This window comes from Osmia lignaria, chromosome 9 (genome assembly GCF_051020975.1).
Source record: "Osmia lignaria lignaria isolate PbOS001 chromosome 9, iyOsmLign1, whole genome shotgun sequence".
NCBI classification, from domain to species: domain Eukaryota; kingdom Metazoa; phylum Arthropoda; class Insecta; order Hymenoptera; family Megachilidae; genus Osmia; species Osmia lignaria.
This window is the reverse complement of record NC_135040.1, coordinates 10376134-10390322: the sequence shown is the minus strand read 5'-3', so window position 1 is coordinate 10390322 and position 14189 is coordinate 10376134. Positions and strand designations below refer to the sequence as shown.

The window sequence follows — 14189 nt, the reverse complement described above, 5'->3', positions numbered from 1 at the left end:
AATCTTGAATCCTGCGTTTCTTGACGAAATTAGTTCATCCGAAACGTTGCGTTTCCTAATCCACGTCACTGGAGCACGGATGAAGGGAACAAGGGGATGGAAACATAGAGAAGAGGGTCAGAGGTGGGTGGCTAAGACCGATCTAGAAATGCAGGTCGGATAATTGTACGCGATTGAGCCTCGTAAAGCCAGGACTTGGAGCTCCGATCCAATTAACGACAGTGGTTTGTTGCCTGGCGTACAGTTGATTGAACTGCTGGAGGACACCTAACTCCTGGCAGAGGTGTTCTCTTTACGATATATACTTTTAGTGCAGCTAGCGAACGGTAGCTGGTTACGTACTTATCCGGTAGACGTCGTAAAGCACTCGAAAACCGGTGGAGAGCAGCACGGGATGAAGTCTCTCGCAGTTTTCTCTTCCCTTTACCTCTCCCCGCTAGTTCACCTTTCTTGCTCTTTTCTCCAACCTTTCCCTCTATTTCTTCCTGTCTTTCTTTTCTTTCCTGCTGGAAGATTAAACCTTATCTTGCTGCGAGAGAACGTTAATTCTGTCTCGACGATAGGATGGCTTCGATTCGACGACGTTGCTGATTGCGTCTTTTCCATCAACGATCTTTGCACTCCACGCGAAGATTTCTTCTTTCCGATGCTACCTGTTTCTTGTTGCGACCTCGCGCCAAATTCGAGCAGCTCGTTTAACGGCACTACCGATGCCTCTTGACTTTAATTGAATCGATAAGGGAATGCGATATTTCCTTGAAACGGGTTCGGATGTGTTCGCGTGAATTTGATATTATTCCGTTTTTCGTCTGTTAATATTAGTAATGAAAATACGATAGCTTGATCCAGTTAAAAAATTCACATCCCATCGAAAAGTAATAATTATACTCTAACTAGAAGCAGAAACATCGTAAATCCCATCCCAAGTAGTTAAGGTTCATCTGAAAGTTTTCTTGTCCCTCCACGGGATACAGGAACACGGTGGAAAGAACGACGAATACCATAGACGCGACAACGATATTGAAAATATCTGGCTGAATTGGAAATCCATATCCAGCCGGAGAAGAGAGACAGAAGAGGTTTCGTTGGTATTTCGATATCGCGTACACTGCCTTGATCTTTCTCTCTCTCTCTCTCTGTTCGGAGAGAATCATCCCTGATGGGCCGATCGTGGGCCACGCGGGCTAGGGCTATCGGAAATGGATTCCGCCTCTCTTTACCTTCGTCTTACGTCTAATAACCGACTTCTCCATAATGCATAAGGCAAAAATGCTGAAGTTTCCCCTATTGTTGAACGGGACAGTTCGCGTTGGTGTCGTCGACGTGTGGGTGAATACATATCGATACCGAACACCAAGTTTCGACCATGTACCATCCGCTTGAATCGACGCTTTTTTTCTCCTCTTTCTCGCCTTCTTCAAGGATTACGCTTTTTCGCGGCAATTTACATGGAAACGTCCGCGTCGATTCGCGACACCTCTCGCTCTCGAGCAGAGATTCTTCGCGGCTCGGCGCGAAATCAGTACTCGTCGCTCTGACGACCGTGTGTTGTCGTACTGAAATTTCACGATTCAGCCGAATAAAATGTGTCGGGAATGAAATTTCACGATTCAACTGGCGCTCGGCGGGCCGTCTCGTAGATGGAATAAAACCGAGGGGGTTGAAAACGGTCCCACTACTTTCGTTAGTATCGTTCCGGAGAATCGAGGGGAACGAGCACGACTGCTGCTTCTTCCATTCGTATAAACGTTATCCCATGGATGGAAATCTCGTACGATTGCAGGCTTGGAATTTTCTTTGCGGCACTTTGAATATTGTTGCGAACGAAACGACTATGGATATTGGCCAGGATGAAACCTTTCGAATTATTACCACGATTCGCGTGGCTGTTGGTACTTTTACAGAAAAATGTGTGTAGTTTCATTTTGCAAACCAGCTAAGGTGTTTAAAAAGTAAATTTAATTTTTCATGTACTATTACTCTCAATGAATTGAAGCTTAATACCAATCGTAGCGCCGTTTCGAGGCTAATTCTACTTTCTGCCCGCGAAAAGAGAGCGCGGACACTGGAAGCCATTAAATTAAACGTAGGATGTTCTAATTTGTGATCTTTTCTTTCCCACTGGTATATCGCTAGTGCAAATTTTCCTTCCTTTCAGCTACGCTTCTCAGTCGCCTCTGTCTCATTGTTAACTATTTCTATTCGTTTGCTCTTAAAACGACAGCCTTTCAGAGCGTAATGAACACTCCTTTTTCTCGTTTCTTTTCTTTGCTCTTAGCCAAACGAACGCTCTTCTCTCTTTCTCGATCTTCTTCACGCTTGAAACGTTTCTTATTTCATTCTTGCTTCTTATCGAGCCTTTATCATTTCTCATCCTCTCATCGACCGTGTCACCTATTTTTTCCATTTTCTCCTTTCTTCGTATTCACGAATTTCTTCCTTCTCTTTTGTGTAGTACCGGCGAATCTATGATACGTATACGAACATTAACCAGCTGCATGGAGCGTAATTTTGATGTATGTAACTGCATTGACCAGCAATTCGATAAGCGCCTTATGGCTTATGATAATACGCTTAGCTCGTGAGAATTCAGCAAAGCCTGTGGCCCGTTGCACACCGCAGAAATTATATCGTACAACGTTCGCCGAACAGATGGTCACGCGTGACTTCGACCACCGCCATTACCTCCGTTACAACGTGTTTGCACTAATTCGCAGAAGCGGCTGCGATACGTGGACCACGATTCAATTAGTTAGCAGCAATTTGTTAATATGCTAGAATAAAAGATTTCAATTTTCAAAGGCGATTATAGGGAAAGGGTCTCCCGAGCGAAACGTTCGAATATTTATTAACTGTATCGCAAGTGGAATACCAACTACTTGACTACTTTCACTCACGATATAATTAGAGAAAGCACACACTTTGAGCTACTTCGTTTGCGTAACTAACGTATTCTAAGAAGACGAGCGGCGTTGGTTTTTCGCAATAGACCCGTCATATGTGCTTTGAATGCAGCGTGAAGGAACACGTGGATAATGAGTACATATACCGGTTCGTCGTCGAATTGGGAGACGGTGTTGTAAACGGGTGTTGTAATTTACGTGTCGTTTCGTCAACGAAACGTTCTATAGAGTTAGCTGGTGTAATATTGCCTCGTGGAACTACGAATTACGGGGAACGACGGGGCTCTTTTCGTTGAAGAATTGCGCTTTGAGGGTGAACATAGGAGGATGCTGATGGGAGTAATGGAAGATTACAAAGCGCGTCTGATGAGCTGTTTTTATGGTCCCTATTGTAGGAATTGTTTTAGACTAATTTCGACGTGCACAATAACATCATCGTGAAACAATAACAATAATAGAACCTTATTTAATCTTGTAACAAAGTTCACAATAATGGTCTATTGTGAATGAACAACGAAATCGCGAGGGGTTAATTCATTCTCACATTTTCATATTTCATAATATTTTACTATACTAATGAATATTTAAGGAAGGATTTTCTTTCCTGACTTCTTCTCCCGCAGAGTCCCTTAGTTCTTTTATACATTTCTTTTTACGACTTTCTTATTATACATGTAAAGCGAGGAACAATGGTCGGGTTATGCAAACGAAACGTCCACGAACAAGAGGCAGGATTAGGATCGAGTCGATTTGAACTAGTTTGCTAAAGGACACTTAATTGAAATGAATGTAAATCTTCCGGAATATCGCGGGAACATAGGAGAACCAAGGAAGACATTTTCACGTTTCTGGTTCACCGGTTTCAACTTTGAGAGTTAATTCCTGTTACATTTTAATCATTCTATCAAACCGTCTAGGAAATGTAAGTGACAAATAAAGAGGAGCCCTTCGCGACGAAGTTGCCAACGATTCGTTCGTTTTTCGTCGCTCGAACAAGCGTCAGAGTGGGTGAAAATCGCGTCGCGACAAGAACGTTCCGCGGTCTCGACGGAAATGCGTTTCTTCGATGCTACCACGTCGCTTCCTGTTCGTTCTCACGAGCGAACTGCATCCTACGTGCGCGAGAATCATCGCGATTTTCTCGTCCTCGATTTTAAGCAGTCCTGCCGTGTTATCGTTACCGTACTCCACCTGGAACGGGTCTCGACGTTGTTGCAACGACCCCCTCGGCAACCCTGCATCATCCCTTGCTCTCTTTTTCCTGCGTGTCGGAGATAGAGCAAGAATAAACAGTGCCAGGTATCGATCGAGGAGCGTTCCTTCGAGTCGATGTGGCAATGTTGTAACGTTGATGGAAAAAGAAGCGGAAAAACACAGAGAGATAAATAAGGGATAATGGGAAAAATAGAAAAAGAAGGGAAAAAGCGATGGCCGTCTGAATTTCTTTTTAACGAATTCAGTTTTTGTATCGTTAAGCCGCCGAGTTAATTTCTTGCGTTTGTTACTAATAGAGGTTGCTATTCAGTACACTGGAATTAACTATTCACTCCCTTTGGACGTAGAAAGCTTTTACCTCTAACGAGTGTAGGAATTGAATCTCGTTTGGATGTATCGACGCAGTCACCTCTGGGTCACAATTTTCCCTCAAAGATCTAGGATTTTGGCGATGTTTCAGAGGGCGGAACGTAAGCAGGAAATTATGTTACGTCACTGTTAGTTAACTCGAGTTAGCTAGCACGCCTGAGGAAATACTTTTCGACGAGTCAGTTCGTGTAGAGTGTACGGTCGGTTCGCGAGGTCGTCGTACCAGTTGGCAAGCATGTTGTCCCAAAGTATAGCAACGAAGAAAAAGAAGCAAAGAGTAAGGAAGAATTTCAAGTAGCAAGAGGTCACTTTTATAGCGGTTACCTCGAGCAAGCAGCCACGTATCGAGAATATTTCGATGCGAAACGCAGCACTATTTGACTGAGGTTCGCGCTATTCTTAATCAGATGATAAATTCCAGTTGATGTTTGCGCGTTCCACTTTTATACCGTTATTCCTCGATACGATTAGATCAGTGCCGGTTTTATAAGTCGTAAAAGGAATCACGGTAGCTCGTTGCGAACTGCAACTTTGTTCTCGATCGCATCTGGAACCGCATCCTTAAAGCCTGGATTTAAAATCGTTGCCCGGCTCGTCTCGAGTGGCAACAGCGACCAAGATTTTATCGAAATTGCCAGGCGATTCGCCAAGCACCAAGATAAAACGGTAAAATTTCCCCTTGGAAGTTTCACGGTACGAAAAGTTGAATATTAAATCTTGGTCGTTGGGCAAGTTTGTTCCATTCGGCTAATAAATTTTCCTTCAATCCACGCTCTGGCATCCTTAGCAGCCGCGATAGCGTCAAATCCATCGTTCTTACAATGGCTACAAGTAAAACTATCATTAATCTGGCCTCGCCTCCTCTTTCGCATTTGTCCCCCATCCACGTTTCACCGGAGGTGCACCGACGGACATTAATTATCGGAAAAACGGGCCCGCAAAAACGCGAACCCTTCGACTGTATCACGTCACGCTGCGGGACGCGGGCCGCAACTTCGATCCGGTCTCGTAAAAACGTGCAAAGACGATTTTTCCACCCCGTTCAGGGCAAAAAAACCTACCACCGTTTGCTACGTTTTCGACGTTCCGCTCGGTTTCCGTTCCAGTTTCTTGCCACGCTAAGTATTTGCTCGAATGTATGTTCGAGGTACCATTATCGGCTGATAAAAAAGGGAGAAAAGTGTACAGAGTGTCTGTAAAGATTCGGATCCGATATGTACCGTATCCTTTTATCCTTAACCGTAATTCCACCGTTTAAATTGCTCGTAAAACTGTGGTAGCGTCGATCCTCGAATTTGCTGGTCCATCGATCTGCCACAGCGCGGCAGACGGACAGGAAGCAAGAAGAAAACCGCTGGTAACGAGGCATCGAGCGATGAATAATAGGCAGAATAGAGCGCGAACGAGTGAGCAGTTGGCAAGAAACGAAAACTCGAACGGTCCACCGCAGACAGCGTGAATAAAGGATCCACTTTTCTTCGAGGAGCACGAGGTAACAGCGTTATCCTTACCTTCGGCCCTATTTCACATCCGACGCAGCTACGCGGAAATGCAGCTACTGGTATCCGTTTTGCAGTAGCTGGCTCGCGGGACGAGAGAATAAGAATAAGAAAAAGCTATCTGAGACGCGATAACAGAAAATCTCGTTACTACGAACGTCCGACCTTATATCTATTCCCGATCTCTTCGCTACACAATTCAGCCGTTACCAGAGGGACTAACGACAATTCCCGTATTCTTCCAAGGCTTCGACAATACGTCCTCCACACTTATTCAAACGTCCTTGCTCGGCGCCGATCGATTTCCATCCAAGGGACCACGGAAAACTTGCGAGTAAGCTCTTTCGCGGCTAGGAGAACAAAGACGTACACCAGACCAACTTTCGACGATCCTTCAAAAGCGTTACCATTCCGCGAACACCATAGCCGGATGATAAATCATTTTTGGAAAGTTTACCGCTCTCGGACCAGTAATTTCTGCGGTGGCAGCCAAGGGTAATTAGAGAGGAAACCTAAGGGGAGTTTGGAACTGGACTCGAAGCTTCGGATGATTCGATTTCCCTCGAAGGCCCCTCTGCCTTTCGCAACTCCGTTCGCAGACCTATTAATATTTCATTGGGTATCGGTGTTAATATCCTACAAGATGTTACAAATATCTACCCCTCGAATTCGGAAGCGTTTCTTTTAATATCCCGTTTGTTTGGAGCTGTCGTTGGATGAAACGAAATGAAAGCTGAATTTCACGCATTTTAGTTTTTTCCCCAAGGCGTACAAGTTTATATACACAAACACGGACTGGTTACGTTTACCAACAGGAAATCAGCCACCGTTTTACTCAACTTTTCTCATTTTCCCGGACGTTCTCGAACGAGATAACAGGCTGGCGAGAGTCACAGGCACCGCGTATTCGATTCACGATCCAGCCTCGTCGTGTTCGATTTCAAACCGTTTCAAAGCATCGCGAAACGAGGAATAGCTCGTAAAAAAGTCCGTCGATCTCGCGTTACACAAGCGGAAAGGACTCGCAGGATCGAGCTTATTGGCAACGCGTTCGGTACGAGGCAATGAACGCGTACTCTCGGCAGCAAAAGCGGTTCCAAGCGAACGACGCTCGGGTCTTAAATTATTACTTGGTTACCAGGCTTTTATTGCACCGATAATAAAAGCTGACGATATCGCCACACCCGAGTCACCCATGCCTCGCCTCGCGTGTATGTGACGGTACCGTTATGGCCGCGAAATATGGTGGATTACTTGTACCATGCTTCCAACGTGTTCCTTTTATTCAGCCTCTTTAACGCCTTTCGTTCCTTTTCGACTTCAGTTGTGCGAGGATCGTTCAACGATCCAGACACGTGGCGAACGAAAAATGAATCGTAAATAACAAGCGTTCATCGGCGTATCAAGCTGCGGAGATACAACGAATAGTCATCGCGATGCAGCCGGTGCGTTAATCAATTGCAATCAGAGCAACCGGAGAGTAACATAAATTTCGATTTCGGACTTCGTTATCGAATAAAACGCGTAAACACAATATTATGTTACGGTATTTACGCGACGTATTTTCATTTCGCAAATAGAATTAATTGATTCAGAAGGACGGAGGTATTATCGAACGTTTGTAAGCTGGAAATATTTAAATTTACATGAATTCAATAAGCCACATACATTTCCCTATAATTTGAACGAAATCCAAATTTTTATGATCACGCGAGGAAAGAGCAAGTGGGATGTTTATTGTGTTGTTTATGCAGTTAGAGAAGAATCGGATAGTCTGAGTAGTTTCAGAAACTACGACTTTAACGGACTGTTTATCAAGCATGTCGTATATCATTGCACGACGCATCTTTGGCTCGCCGGTGCTTGTTAAATGTAGCGGTACAAATTCAGGATCGATATCATTCTCAAAATGGAAATGTTCAATGGTACCTCGATGTTGCTGTCCCGTTTCGTACTGAATCTCGGTTAACACTTTAACATTATTCAACTTGTTATGTATTATACCGCGGTATTAAAGAACATCGCTATTCGTAGAAACCTTGACGTCAAGAGCAAATATCATTACGCGATTGTGCAAATTAGATTGTTCGTTTGAAGAGCGTTTGCAAAAGTTAATGCAACTCTTAAAAAATCGTTTAGCAATTCATGGACGAAGTATTTCCTCTTTTTTTTTTTTTTATTAAACATTTATGTTACATAATTTATCGAGACGTTTCGCAGAGGCATGTCACGAGTTTATAGATCGGTCGAAGCCAAGTGGTGTCGGCGATTCTCAATCGGGGCGGCGCTAACGCGGTCGCGTCTCCGTGCCAAAAAGTTCGCGCGTACTCGCGGCGTGCTCGGAAGCGAAAATAGAGGGTGTAGAAAGATAGAAAGGGACGCTGGAATAGGGGAAACGGTGGAGTAAGAAGGACGAGGGAAGAGAAATATAGGGACGGTGGGACAGAGAGGTTGAGGCGTGTAAAAATGGGTCGGCGCCGGACTTTAATCAATGGTTTCGGCGCCAACTGGACGACGGGACGCGTTTTCTGTAAAAAATACGCCCCGTGTAGCGCGATGGAAATTCGAATTGTCGTTCGGTTGTGCCGCCGTCTTGGTCGGGAACAATCCAGGTAGTCGGACGCGAGAACCATTATCTACTTTCCCTCGCGCAACCCCTTATTTTTCACTCTTCGTTTTATATCCCTCTATTTTCTTTTCCATATTTTACCTCTTTTTTTTCACTTTTTCCTCGCACATGTTTGCGATTTTTATTTTGCTAGCATAGGAAAACCGCATGGATATAGCGAGCCTAGCATGACACACGCCGGGTCGTAGCTAACCCGGCAAAAAGAAGATTAGTGTGATGTCGTGTCAACGATGTCATCGCGGTCGAATCGAGCTGCGCTTCGACGAACAACGGGAAAAACTGACTGACCCGCTGCGCTGGTTCGTGCTTTTTTGTTCAGGAAAATTCGTTAACTAACGGAAATCGAAAACGCTCGAAAATACTCTAACGATTGGTTTGTCGCAAATTTCGTATTTTATAATATTTTTATCCCCATCGATTACTGAAATTTTCTGAAATAATCAAAGCTCTGAGTTTGCGAGAGGTCCCCGTTAGTCGCAAAAGTTTCCAAGCATGCGACTACTAATCAGCCATTAGTATATCTCGACGATCACTAGTGTATTTCAGATTATAATTTACTTCCGTTCGATAAAGGTGATTTTGCATTCACTCGAGTGTATTAAGAGATCATCTAGCCAATCGCAGCGACACGATCTTCATAAACAGAGCTGTTAATGTTTACAGTCGACCGTGATGGAGAACAATCGTGCATCATATTAATCGATGATTTCAAACAAAAATCTGCTCCGCGTTCCTTATAACATCTTAACGAGGCCCGTTTGTATTCCGTGCACCGCGTCGTGTGTTAATTCATACATTAAACATTACGCTTCGTGCGGTCGAAGATGTCATAGGAACAAAACGAGCCGACTCTGCGTGATCTCTTGACATCGCGTAACGTCCCCACAACTAAATGTCATTAGGCTAATTAGCATACGCGATCTCTCTCTTTCTCTTGGTGTTCTTGACAGGAGGCAAGATTTATTTCACCGTGAAATTAATACGAACGCTTGTTTACGTAGAATATTTGCGAAATCCTTAAGGACAGTGCGGCGAAGATCGTTGCGTATGATTCATCAAGGTCTTCTCTTTTAAATTGCGCGGGACTTTGAAATTTTACAGAAACATGGTTCATAGGAATTTTACGCTTAACAACCGTCTTACTTTCGCCACGAGTTTTCTCGATTATTTTGCAAGGAGACCTTACACACTAGCTGATCGCCTGACGCGTTCTACCAGAAAGTGTACTCAGTCAAACTGTCGAAGGGCAAGGTAGTAAATTCACGTCTTGCAATTTCCGGCACCCAAACCGCATTCTGCAAGCTCGCGAGCAAAATGGTAGCGTGTACGTTATGCACGATCAAAGGCATCGCAACATTTCTTTGGAACGTTTTGAAAATAATTTGAGGTGGTCGAATTGAGTGACTCACTGTGGATACTGGAAGAATAATAAGTTCCTTTACTGATCCTAGCATGATTCGTCCTTGAATATATAAAACCCGTTTTGCGACGACCTCTACGTCTGGTTGCGGAGACTCGCGTGATTCACTCAATTTTTTCGGGTGTCTGGAAATAAAATGGAACGGATAAATCGAAAATGTTTGAAATATTCCAAAAAACAGAAATAAAATGACCGGTTCGATTATTCATGATCTGACGTTGAACGCATGTGTAACAGGTTTTTCGTTATACCAAATCAACGTCCCATTGACGTAAAAAATTACTGCTTCGGATAAACCGTGACCTGTAATGTATGGAAGAATCGATTTTAATGTGACACCTTGTGCCACTGGAATCAATAATAATTTCCTTAATTGGCAAGTAACACGGCAAGAACAAGGTGATTCAAGATGGTTTATTTGATTGCCACTCGAAGCAAGGTATTCATACATTAACTTGGACGTTCATGGATTTTCTACGAAGTTGATTTCAGAGTACGTAACCAATGATCATATGCGATATGTATACACGTGTGTCTAAGTTCCAACGCGACTGTTTAAATTATAAATAAAGCGAAGAAGAATTTTTTACTTCTCGAAATAAATTTCTAAAAAATCGATATAGAGAGAATAAACAAACAAGCGTGTTTCTAGTCTAATTTTAATACTATGAATATTCATTCGTCGCTTTCATATTTCTTGGATCTTGGAGTCTAGTAAGAACGGAACAGGGTATCGCAAAATTCTTCGTCCTTTCTGTTTGTTTTTTCTCTTCTCGAGGGCACCGTTTTTAACTCATCGTTCACGGATGCAACGAGCCGATTACGTATTACCACGTACACCATTTTCATGTACAATATTTTTCAGGTAAAATTCGTGTACCGGTGGCGTCGGCGTTTCCTGACGTTATCCAGAAACAAATGGACTTTTAAATTGCACTCGCGAGCCCCACCTGTAGTCGGTGCAGGGGCCCTGGCAATGCGCGCCGATAACGGATGCAGCGTTGCGAGCTCGCGACAAATTTATACCATTATATTTCCGTATTTACTTCGCCGCGGACTGCAGGGCCAGTGCTTTGTTCTACGCGTAATTACGTCCCCAGGCGCTTAATTCACGACGATTAAATTGCATACCCGACCCTCTATCCCCTCTCTCGTCCCTTTTCACTGTACCACAATCGTTAATTCTCCCGAAATAAGTGCATCTCGCGATCGTTAGGACTTTCGGGGCTGCACGCTCCTCGCCGTTGCTATTTCGTCATATTCGTGGAACGAGTAATTACTCGCGGTTAATTACTCTGTGTACAGAACGTTTCTTAGCGGTCTGAGTGCACTGTTGCTTTTTGAGCTCTGTTTAGGGGTAACAGAAATATCCAGGGAATAACAATTTGCTTCTCTTGATATCTAAATCCAGCGAATGAGGGCTCTTTAGTCATTGAGTATGTTTCTTTAATGCGTTTAACGTATTTGAAATTATCGTCCGTGGTATAGTGGATTAACTCGAGATTGAAATTTTTTAAACGATGGGGACTATCTTGAATAGCAACAGTAATATCTTGCATTATGCAAGAATGAATAGATTTCCGGGAGAAAAGCCCGAAGAACTTTCTCTAACATCTAATAAACCAAATGGAAATGAAACACAGTACTAAGCTGTTATATTACAAAATGTGATTCAATGTTTTGAAGATGTTCCATGAAAGAGGAAAGAGGAAAGAAGAAAGCAACACTTCTGTTGCAATGGCTTCGCGGATAGGTGGTGATTTAATAAAGCAAATTTTACTGGAATGGCGTACAATCCTATTCGCTACAGAAGTCGCATTATCGTGTGTGGAAATTAATATCCCATATTATTTGACGAGCGTTTTCCACACGCTGAGTGAGAATTATCTTCTTCCGTGTAAGTAGTACTTTCAGGCATCGGTGAAAGTTAGACGTTGCATTATAAACTGAATTACGCAGAAGATGCAGTTTCGAGTCGTTGTTCATTGCGCAATCAATGGTGTTATACAAAACGTGCCGTCCGAAACAAAACAATTATCGGTAGAATTTAACGACAAATATTTAAACGATTAAAAGGCATTGCAATCAGTTCGTGGTTGCATTGTTACAATGCCATGTCATGTCACGAAGTATCTCCCTTGAAACGTAATTCGCAATGAAATACATGTCTCATCGAAATTTTTCGAACTTTCCAAATCACCGATGTCGATGAAACTAGTCATAGAATTGGCGGAACTCGTTAAAAAAGCGAACGTTCAGATAAAATCATTCCTGACACGTAATCCCGTTAGCGGGTGTCGGACAAAACATCCAATTAAAATTATGCAACGTTCGTTGTGCTCGTTATCGGGCAGCCCATCACCGGCAAAGCGCAACGAAGTTCGAAAACTTGACGGTTTAGCTCGGTGCCGAGGGTTCGACGGAAGCCACGTGGAAGAAGTTTCGTCGAGCCCCGAAACCACCGTGACAAATTCGTTCTCCCCTCTCCTGCATCTCCGTATTTACTCTTGCCGTTGCTTTGTCCCCGCGTAATTACGTTCCGTGGCGGTTTAACGCCGCCGACAATTACTTGCCCGTTCGTCGTTAATTTGCCTCGAAATAAAAGACAACAACGACTACGCCACCGGTAACGCCGAGGGAGTGTCGCGATACCAATCTTACGATTTCCAACCTTGCAACAAAGACGATCCGCCGGACTCTGTTCTCCTCTAGCCAGGAAACGATGATTTATTCGAAGTAAGATTAATTTTGTCCGAGGTACGGACCAACGGTAGCATCGAAGCGGAAAGAAAACGGATTTCCATTGGCTCGACCTAAATTCCGAATGTAGAAGGCTACGAGTTCCTGGAAACTTAGAAACAGTGTATCGTCCAAAGGTCGGTGGTTTATGATATTACTTGGCAAGTTTCAGAGTTAAACGTTTCAAACTCTATACGTTTCATGTAAGCAACAAACACAATCGAGACGCTGCGCTGGTGGAAATGTCAGCCGGTAAGAAATGCACGCAGCTGCACGTAACAGGAGGCTTTTTCATCGATTACGAACAAGAAGCGGCGTAACTGTCTGCCGGTGAGTTTCATTTTGTAACGTATTACATAAATGTTTGCGTAACTTTCACTTGACACGTTCTCGATCCCGAGTTCGGTGGATTTGATCAGCTTCCTTGACGTGACCGTTCCAAAGGGAGAATTAAAAATCTTTCTTTTTGTATAATTATTAAAGTACAACTAGGTATAATACTACAGAAATCTTCTTTAGAAGTCGTGCGTGGGAAATGAAAATAACTTTGAAATTAGTCTTTACACTCTTAAAGAACTATTAGGCAACAACCAGGTGTACCGCTATTCTTGTCTCGAATCGCTTTATAAACTCACAAAGTTTCATTTCAAATGAAAGTGCACCGTTGTTAGAAAGACACGAAATGCATCTCTGCGTAAGAGATAGCAGCAGGAAGCGAGAGAGTGACTTTACACGGAAGCGTTGTAGCCATCGTAGATCCAGTAGTAACCTACCTTTATGACCGACTATCTTTCTGTTTCCCTTCTCCTCTACGTAACGAACGTGCAGGCTATCACACGGCCGCAGTAAAAGTGAGAAATCGTCTGAGAAACTGTGCCAATGGACGAAGGTTCGTCCCGCGATCATTGTTTTAATGCGGTACGCATAGCTGGGCTACAAGTTTCATTTCGTACCATGAAACGGTGTCGTTGCTCTTCAGGAAATATTTCCGGAAATCTTTACGTACTCGTAGCTTTAAATCTAGCTTTTTAGTATAAAATATTATCTAATAGAATGGAGGACAGAAATGAGAGGAATTTTACAGAAAATATTATTTCCTTTTATTTTGTATTGCCATTTCTGAAACTTGGGCCAAAAATATTTAAATCGTAATGTTTTACGAAAACAGAATTCAACCATAACAAAGCTATTTTTACATAAGAGAACGAAGGTTGCGCAAAATGTTGTCACAAGAAAATATCCAGGTATATTCATTGGTTCAAGAATGTAAATAGCTGAAGATATTTTCCGTCAGGACACGTGCACCGAGCAGTAGTTCATTGTAATTCGTAACGACGTCGACTGAGGAAACAGACGCATCCGTTCTCGAGTCATTTTAATTTTCAGTGCAGCCCGCTGGACCAAGACGACAGCAT

The 14189-nt window shown here is 43.2% G+C and overlaps 1 protein-coding gene across 2 annotated transcripts in view; it reads left to right on the top strand.

Moving 5' to 3' along the window:
• The window catches only part of LOC117601278 (farnesol dehydrogenase), a 56736-nt gene that overhangs the window by 34068 nt on the left and 8479 nt on the right, over positions 1-14189 (top strand). The window contains exon 1 of one of the 2 annotated variants that reach the window (XM_076690065.1): positions 3938-13104. The exons of the other annotated variant lie outside the window; for it this stretch is intronic. The gene's annotated coding sequence lies outside the window, so the exon portion shown is untranslated. Of the gene's footprint in view, positions 1-3937; positions 13105-14189 lie in introns of those variants that run through there. 2 annotated transcript variants of the gene reach the window in all.